This window comes from Nothobranchius furzeri, chromosome 10 (assembly GCF_043380555.1).
Source record: "Nothobranchius furzeri strain GRZ-AD chromosome 10, NfurGRZ-RIMD1, whole genome shotgun sequence".
In the NCBI taxonomy this organism is placed as follows: Eukaryota; Metazoa; Chordata; class Actinopteri; order Cyprinodontiformes; family Nothobranchiidae; genus Nothobranchius; species Nothobranchius furzeri.
In genome coordinates this window covers 51058159-51067598 of record NC_091750.1, presented here as the reverse complement: position 1 = coordinate 51067598, position 9440 = coordinate 51058159, and positions in this window count along the sequence as shown.

Here is a 9440-nt window from a genome sequence, read left to right as displayed (position 1 = left end):
TTTGCTTTATCAGCTTTGCTGGTGCGAAAAGATTTTGACGACCTGGTCGAAAGCTTTGGTGGTTAAAGAGGTGTTGCTCCAGGTGGCCGGTCTGTAGCTTTCTCTAGAACTGAGGGAAAACCCGAGTAATCTGGTTTTAATGTTCTCATGTTATGATTGTGTAGCCAACCAGAGGTTGGCAAGTTTGAGGGATATTACCAAGAATCTCAGAAACACACGCCCTCTTTGTCCGGAGGCTCTGAACTGGGATAAAGGTTATTTATGTGTCATGGGCTTTAACTTCATCTTACATTGTTCTTGTGTGAGTGCAATATGGTTATGACCTGGTCAAGTAAACATGCTGAAACATATATCATTGAACACAGATTAATGAAACATCTCATTATTTTATAATTATTATAAGTAGCAAAAAACAACATTTATTTAATGATTTTAACATCTTCTTTTCTTCTTTGAAGCAGAGAGTCTTAAGAGGGTGCTCTGTGAGGGACCTTGAGGAGAGGATGTTATTGTTATGATTTTGTTATCTCTGTTAGAGTTGGAGGCTCTGAGTTCCAGCTGGTGGGGTGAAGGCAGGCTGATTTAAAGGGAACACATGCAGTCTCGTGTCTCCTTTTTGACCAGATGTTGAATGGTCAAACTGTACCTAAAAACTGACCATTGCTGGATGTTACATAACCCCCATTTGCAAGGGCACGGGGTCCTGGGGAAATCACGGGCCGTTGCACAGTCCCAGAGGCCCTAAGGACTCAATCGAGGAAGCACAGGTTGGTTTCCAGGCAACAGGGGTGAGGAAAGCAAACCCCCCACACCAGAGAATAGTCAATGTAGCTCCCAAACTAAAAGAAAGGGTAACTCCACCTATCATAATCCTCAGGAAGGAAGCCGATGAGCAGGGATCGGACCAGGCCCCAGGCGAACCGTAGAGCTCCAGCAACCACGGCAGGAACCACAGGACATCCAGACCCAAGCGAACCGGACCCTCAGGCAGCACGCAGCCGAATCAGGTGATGGCGTAGAGAGGTCCTCCCAGGAACAGACAACCACAGGCGAAACCCAGGAGAGGAGAAGAGCAGACACAGTGCACTCCAATGTAGACAAACACAGATTGTGTCTGATGCAAAATAACAAAATAAAAGAAACCTAGCACTATATGTACCTATATGTGCTATGTGAAGCAAATTATGTGAACCCCATGTGTGCTTTATGAATGGGAACGGAGTTCAGGTGAAAGAAATGAAATGCAGGAAACGTGTATTAGAAAAGTGTTACAAAAAGATCAAAATCAACATAACCCTATAATATATGTAAGGGAAAATCAATGCATCGGAGCAAAAATGTTATCAAAACAGAAGGGCAAAATAATCTGTGGCCCATAACTGGTAAAAATCTAAATAAAATGGATTATAATAGAAATGACGAAAGAAATCTAATGACATACTGCAGAAATGTATATCTGTGAATATATCGTAAAAATAATTAATGACATAACTAGTAATATAAAGAAGAAGAAACACTAAAAATGTAAATCAGTGAAGTTAGTAACCAAACCTATATGTGAATATACCCCATAAGGAATTATAGATTAGTAGATAAGAATAAAAAATGGAATTTGGATGAACATAACAGTTTGTGGAATACTCTCTTTAGCTGTTAAGACTTAACCATTATAGGACTCCAGGAACCCACAGCATGACCATCCCAAGTCACCCTAAGTCTGCACGTCATGTATAGACAGGAAATACAACCATGCACACACACAAACGCAAACAAACTTGTGTAACCTGAAACAGGGAACTATGGGGCTGACGAGTCTGGACAAATGAGATCACCCCCCTTTTGAAGGCCTAGCTGAAGGTGCAGGCGGAGGCACCTGGGCAGCCGGTGCTTCACGAACAACCGGCGCGAGAGCTCGAGATAGGCGGCCACCGACGTTGCGGACCGAGTCACCTAGAGAGGTCAACCGTGTGGAGAAGTGACAGAACAGGTGCAATGACCACCCCAAAGACAAACAAAGGTTTAGGCATGCAGTGAATAACACGACAGAATCAGCGGAGGACCAGGAGTAAGACACTGGTTGAAACCTGAGACCAGGATCTGCCGACAACTCATGCAGCACCCTGTTTACCACACCAACTCGAACCATGGTCGGACCATTGAACATAACACAATCCACTGTAGCTGGAGAAAGAGCAAAGGAGATGTTATCATAAAAAGGAGAAAACTCCACAACAGACTTATGCTCACCAGGATCCAAGTAATATAGAGAGACCTCACCTACATGGACCACAGCACTACGTGGAACTGTCACCCATAGGGTTTGAGACGGAAGCACAACATGTGTGGACACACCATGACGCTCATAGAAAACATCCGCTTCACGAGCAGCGGTATTAACTAACCAACGTTCAGCAACAACAACAGCAGTAGTTTGAACAACATGCGAATGTGGAGTCAGTCATAGGACATTTAGAATCACCTGTCAACTCATCAATGCCACACATGCCAGTGGCTCTGCCGCGTAGAAAAGGTGTGACTGGACACAAGAAGTGTAAGCCACATGTGAGCGAACACACGCGCAGATCCGGAACCAACCGGACATGCAGAGTGTTGTCATGGAACGCGACAACAGGAGGCGTATGTAACTTGACATGAGTGTCGTCAACCCAATTACCTACATTTACCACATCTTTTAGTCTATAGATGGCATCTGGAGATACAATAGGTAAGTTGATGATTAAAGCTAGCTCTCTAGCATCTGGATTGACACTTAACGGGATAGCACTGTGCAACGAGAAAGCCAAGTGGGTCTGAAGGGCCATCAGGTCCTTCGATGTCTCTCTAGCAATCGCAGATTAAAAGGGAACACATGCAGTCTCGTGTCTCCTTTTTGCCCAGCTGTTGAATTGTCAAACAGTAGCTAAAAACTGAACATTGCTGGATGTTACAATATCTATGTTGAGAAGTAAAGTTTGGTTGACAAAGTGACAATGTAGTTTTTACCAAAAATCTCTGGAAATATCCATCGAAAGGCTGTTGAAAGTGAATTAAATGATGCCCAGTTGTTGAAAATTATTAGCAGTTTCACAACATATAACCATAAAAATCTGGTCTAAAATACATGGAGCGGGTTTAAGTCTCTGGGCAACGCCACATTGGATACCATGTTTCCTTCTACAAAAGCCTGTGAGGTCAAAACACATTTACTGGTTTGTAACAAATGGTGATAAAACTTTCACCAATAATAAACATTGTTTTACACATTTACCTCTTCACGTTGTCAGTGGTGAAAGGGAATCTGATGTTCATTTTGCTGGAGGTTGCACTCCCAGGGATTTTTGACCGTAATGGGCATCCGTTGGTTAGGTCTTATTTGAACACAAAAATAATGCTTGCTTGCAATGATTCAGGTATGTACTACCCTCAAGGAAAATAAACCCTGCCACTTTAATTATCTTGCATGTTCTAGCCATTAGCTTGAGAAGTCAACACATACGTTACACATGTCTTAAAACATGTCTATACCTACAAATGTCATAATAGCTCATGTAGATGCTCACATGTGCTTATTACATGCCTATTTGCTGCTAAACGTAGCAGCAACATTATCTGTCTCTAGCACTTCCTTCTTTGTAAAGGATCATAAACACCGAACAACAGAAATAAAAAAAGATGGATAAAGGAAGCTATAGAGATAAGGAGACGTGGATGTGGGACCATGAACAGAGACGATGGAGTTTACTCATTGGATTGCGCATGGGACTGCATCATCGGAGAGGGGAGAGTGGGCAGCAGAGGGCGACAAGCTCTGAAGATGTTTGCAGCCGCAAACGAAATGTCGGCAAGGTAAAGAAATAACCTTATCTGTGTTTAAAAAAGAACAAAAAATGGAATTTCTAGCACTTCCAGTCCAGTGTACACCACTTCCTAGGAAAATATTCAGGTGATGCAAAAATAAAACATTTTAAAGATTTATAGTAAGTGTTATGGAATAAACTGCTATAATTTTTATATTGTAGGTATTTTAAGATAGAAAGCAGAAATCCACCAAGGTCTCAACACTGCTCTGACTCGCCGTTAGCTTGTCAGTCTGGTCAGAACTATTTTTAAGCATGATAGGAGATATGTGATGTTAGTGACCTAAAATGTTTTAGTTTTTCTTTTTTTTTTATGAGGGGGGACACAGCATATTTCGGTACTGGTTTATATCAGCATCGAGAATTAGGAGTCAGAGAGTAACATTGTACTGGATATTGGTAAAAAAGACAATAAAGAGGGTCCCTACTACCACATAAAGTGATTGAGCTTCCTGATATATCTCTTATAATAAAACGTCAAATATTTAGACTGAATTGAGAAATAAAACATTTCATTTTTCATATTGTTCTGCTATCTTCTGTCTAGGCGTATTAGAGGGCATGAGAGTAAGAGATTGAGAGAGAAACTCATAATTACTGAGTGACAGAAGATGAGTAAGGTTGCTTTTTGAATTTTTTTGTGAGATGAGTAGTTGTTTGACAGGTAGGCAGACGACATCAGGCTGAGGCAGACGTGCTGAGAAGAAATGCGCTGAAGCAGATAAGAGCTAAAGCTATGCAGGTGGAATAACACTGTACACAGGTAAAATGGATTTTTAAAAAAAGTTAAAAAAAGCTGTTTACTTCACAGATAAAATCGATAATTGTTTAAAAGGAAAGTGTGAATTAAAATAAAAATATTGGTGAACATAAGAAAACCACACACAAAATATCTATACACCTTTATCCTGATAAGTGCTGAGATGCTTTAAAGCTAGTTTATTTTATATTCTTTAATGTGTTTTTTTTTTTACTGAAGTAAAACAAATATAGATATATTCTGCTAAAGTAAAAGAAAACATGGCTTATTTTGTCAGCTGTCGATCAGTTATACTCAAAGATTAGCAGATTAGGTGAGCAATTCTGCTGGGGATGTCTTAAATATTTTGAGTACCCTGGAGACCACAGACAGAACAGGACTGGGAGTTTTATAAGAAGGCAGGGTAAAAATTGGATCATCAAATTCCAGTATGGAGCTTCCGTAAAGGTCAACCATGTTCTGTTTAAGCTGCAGTCCATTGAACAAAGGCAGTCTTCTCCCTACTGCTCGCTGACTTCATATTGAAGAATTGATTGGCACTACCCGAAAGCATGCTTTTCTTAGCCTCAAATTATTCACCTCTGAGTAAAGAGGAGGGCAAACTGACCAAGACATTCATCCAAAATGAAGCTCTCTTCTAAATACAATAATAATATTTTATTATATTAAGTAAAAAATATAATAAACAATCAAGTAGAAATTGTCTAAATGAAAAGTGCTGGCATTTATTTTATAAAAGACTAAAAATAAAACCTCCATCTAACTTTTTTATCTCATTTCATTTCTCTCAGACTGCATCCCTTAGGACCCAAACTGATAGCAGAACATAATGACAGTTTGTGGTGTTTATTGTGCAAGGACCAATAAAATCTGACAGCTTAGCAGACCTCAAACAACCTGATATTTTTTTCTGGGTGTCAAGGTCAAGAAGAGTATAAACAATTTGGTAGGTAACTAAAGACAAAGTCAGTCTTGCAGCAAAAAGAAGTAGTAACTGGAAGTGCTTATTGAAGGTCAAAATAATAAAAAGCATAGAGGAGCGTTTCAGGGAGGACCAGATGCAGCATCACAAGTATTGGTTTTTTATGGTATTGAAATGGAGTCTCACAAATACTGTTTAGAGATAAATTAAACCCACCTCATTTGTCAGTATGTGACAAGGGCGTAGGAACCGGGGGGGGGGGGGGGGGGGGGGGGGGGATATGGTTCCCCTCCAATATTGGACAAACACGCATTTGTCCCCCCCAATTACATGGAGAAGAAAAAGATTGATTTTGAAATATTTGACTTGCGAGCTTTTATTTTGAAAGACACCACAGACTTCTCTCCGACACAGCCCCTCCCCTCAGGTAGTCAGACAGGCTGGCTGAGTGAGTGAAGCAGGAGTCAGAGCCGGGGCAGACACAGGTGTAACCCTAAAATTCCACTACCTCCGCTCCGGCACGAACTCCACAGCAAAATCGGTCCCGTTGTAGTCAATCAGAGCTGTTCCACTACTGCGGCCATGCGTCGCAGTGCGCCGCCCGCCGTTCCGCCATCCGGCAAAAATAGGATAGATTCTATTTTTGCCGGACGCAGGAGCACCTCTGCAGTCAATGGACAGAAATCACAACCGCCCAACAGGAAAGGGAGCAAGCACAACTTCTGTTATTTCACAATAAATCGATTAACAAAAAGCGTTTTTGTTTCATATGCACAGGTTTAACAACTTTTAACAACTATCAATGGCGGCTGAACTTTAAATGCACAAAAACAAGCCATAAATACAGTTTCCACTATCAAAGTAGTCACACTTTGTTGATCCAAACACTGCTGATCTCTCAACACAAATGACGGGCAGATTAAACAGTTCATTTAGATGCTTCTCCCACACAACGGGTGTTTGGATCTAACTTCCGCGTTTATTGCTCGGACTGTATCGCAAGTTCTCGAAAATCCCGCACATGCCTGTTTGTGCACCTCAGGTCTCCGCACTGGAGCGGAGCCATTGTAGAGCGAGTACCGGTAAAAATTGAGTTCGGAAGCGAGCGGCTGCGGAAGGCGGGGGCGGAGCGGATGTAGTGGAATTTTGGGATTAGAGACAGGCGGTAGCAGCTCAGCGAGTTCTTCTCGTGGGCAAAAAAAAGAAAGGAATTGTGAGTTGGTAATAATTTAGTCCAAGAGTATAATTGTATTTCTGGTCAAACGCTAAAATGACTAGTTAGCATTAAACATTAAACAACACTACTAGTCAACAAAAACTCTTGGACAAAGTTTGAAATGGCTAGTGGTTTTAAAAAACCAAGTTGTGACTAACTGATGACAAAAAAGAGATTTTAAAATGTAATTTAGAGCAAATAAACTACTTTGTGACTAAATCGCATCAACAAAATGTATGCAACTATGCATACGTAATTCATGTGCCATTTTGATATAGACAAGCAACAATAGCAACACTATTACAAGTGAAAATGTTTGTAATTCTTAAGAAGTTTGTGTTTTCACCTATTTGCTACAAGTTGCAGCCCACTGAAACATGTAGGCTGGAGAAGGACAAAAAAAGACCAAAAAATAAATTTAAAGGCATTTTGCAACTCATTGAAGCATGTTCCATCCTCTCAAATGTGTATTCATGTCAAGTCAGAGGGGCAGCAAACGTTTACCCCGGTTTCACACTGAAAGCATCAGAGGTGCGGAACAACAGCGGAACATCACTGCTTCAAATAAAATCCATTATAGCCTATGGACTGTTTCAAACCAGCAGCGTTGCGGCAATTCCCAGGCGTGTCCCAGATGTGGCATGGCATGGCACCGTGCAAAATAGTATCTGGTTTTAATTTTACCACATGCACTTCTGGGACAAGTCAATTTCTGCAGTTAACAAAGGGCTAGAAAGGAAATCACACACTGTTTCATTGTAAAATCCCTGGTAATTTTCAAAATAAAAGCACTGTACCAATGCAATTTCATATGAATGTAGCTTGCGTGTGACCCAATGGCTTATTTACTTCCAGCATTGATCCAGTGCAGCGGTGTGTTTTTCTTGGCTTTATTCCTGGCAATGGGGAGAAACATCATATATGACATCAAACAGCGATGTCAAGCATGATTTACTTATTTTTGGTTTAATTGTGGATTGCATAAACAAACCATAACCTGAAATCTCAAGGGATCTTGTGATCTCGCGAGTAGAGCAAAGAGCACTGCAAGAATCTCCTGGTGTGAAAAAGACCGCTTTGAAGTTTTCGATTAAACAATTCTGCCGGCGTTTTGCGCCGCTGATGCTTCCAGTGTGAAACCAGGGTCAGGCGTGGCAGTTGCTAAAGCAGTGATACTCAATTGGCGGCCCGCGGGCCACGTCCGGCTTCCAAGCACTTTCTTTGTGGCCCCCAAACCCCGCGTGCAACCCCCACCCCCGATGGCCGACCGGGAGGTGTAGGATAGATAGAGCTGAGGAAAATAATCAAATAATCAATGCATCGAGAAGCGGGCATGAACCATTCTGCATCATAGAAGAGTCACCATAATCGCTTATAGTGGAATTTAGTTTTGTTATTTTAACAGCGGCACCAGTGTAGCATCCAAATCTGTCAGAGCAGGTGTTTTCCACATTTACTGGGTAGGAAACTTTGGTCCGCCTTTATGTGGTACTGCAGGGCTGATCGCTGGAGTTGTAACCCGAGACCGAACCCGAACCGAATCAGCACGCTCGGTTCTGTTGGATTAGGGCCGTGAATTATGTTAATTGAGCGGGCTGTCGCTCGATCAGCGACAGAGAGAGAGAAAGAGAGAGAGGGGGAGAAGGAGACTGTCTGCTCACACAAGAGAGAGGATCGGAGGACGCTCCTCCAAACATTCATTATTATTTTCAAAAGTTCATTTTTGTTTCTCCTGGAAGCGCTCAGTCAGACCGAGTGCTGTGACCTCGGGAGATCCGGTCTTGGGGAGGGAGCGGGTCAGTGACGGCAGCTGCAGCGCAATCATCTGTCTCTTATATTTAGAGACACAGAGAAGTTAAAAGTAGAGAGAAATAGAAGATAGAAGTCTTTGTTCCACTTTATTCTTTTGTTTCATGATGATAAACTGATATTAAATTCAGCTTAAAGCGAAACTGGGAGGAAGCTTAGGTTCATTTTAAGTTACAGGAGATCTTGTTTCCTATCTGCTCCTCCAGAGACATCATGGACATGATGGTCACATGGTGAGGGTCCCACAGGACAGGTTAGTGCAGTCACACAGCCGAGCTGGAGGGGGACAGGTGTTGTCCTGCTTTATATTGCAAGCTTGTGTGTTATGTGCATTACAGCTAGCAATCCAAACAACAGCAGCACCCCTTTACAAAGACAAAACATACACAACATTTGTTGTTTCAAAAGCATAGGAACTGATTATTCAGTCAGCTCATTAATTGGCCCATGATTTGCCATTTTAAGATAATCAGCAACAACTGCTGATTATTTAACAAGGCTAGTTAACAGAAAAATATATATATATATACAACCGAAAATAAATAAAGGCTGCATGATTGAATTGTGGGTATCATTGTGAGGGAATGCTGTAGAACAATGCTCTTGATTACATGTAGATGTGTACTTAGTAGATGCATGGTTTTGTAAATAAAAAAGCTGACTGACAAATATATGCAAATGGAAGCAATACACACAAAAGTACCTGGTAGATTTAGTTTAGCATGTTTGTATCTTCTATTTTAATAGCTACTAATTGCAAGCTACAACTATTATGAAATCAAAGTTTCACATAGCTTTTTGAGTAAATACATTTTAGGAAACTGGGCCATCATTAATTCAAGGTATTTCTTGACCTTTTTTGCTAAATTCAAATTT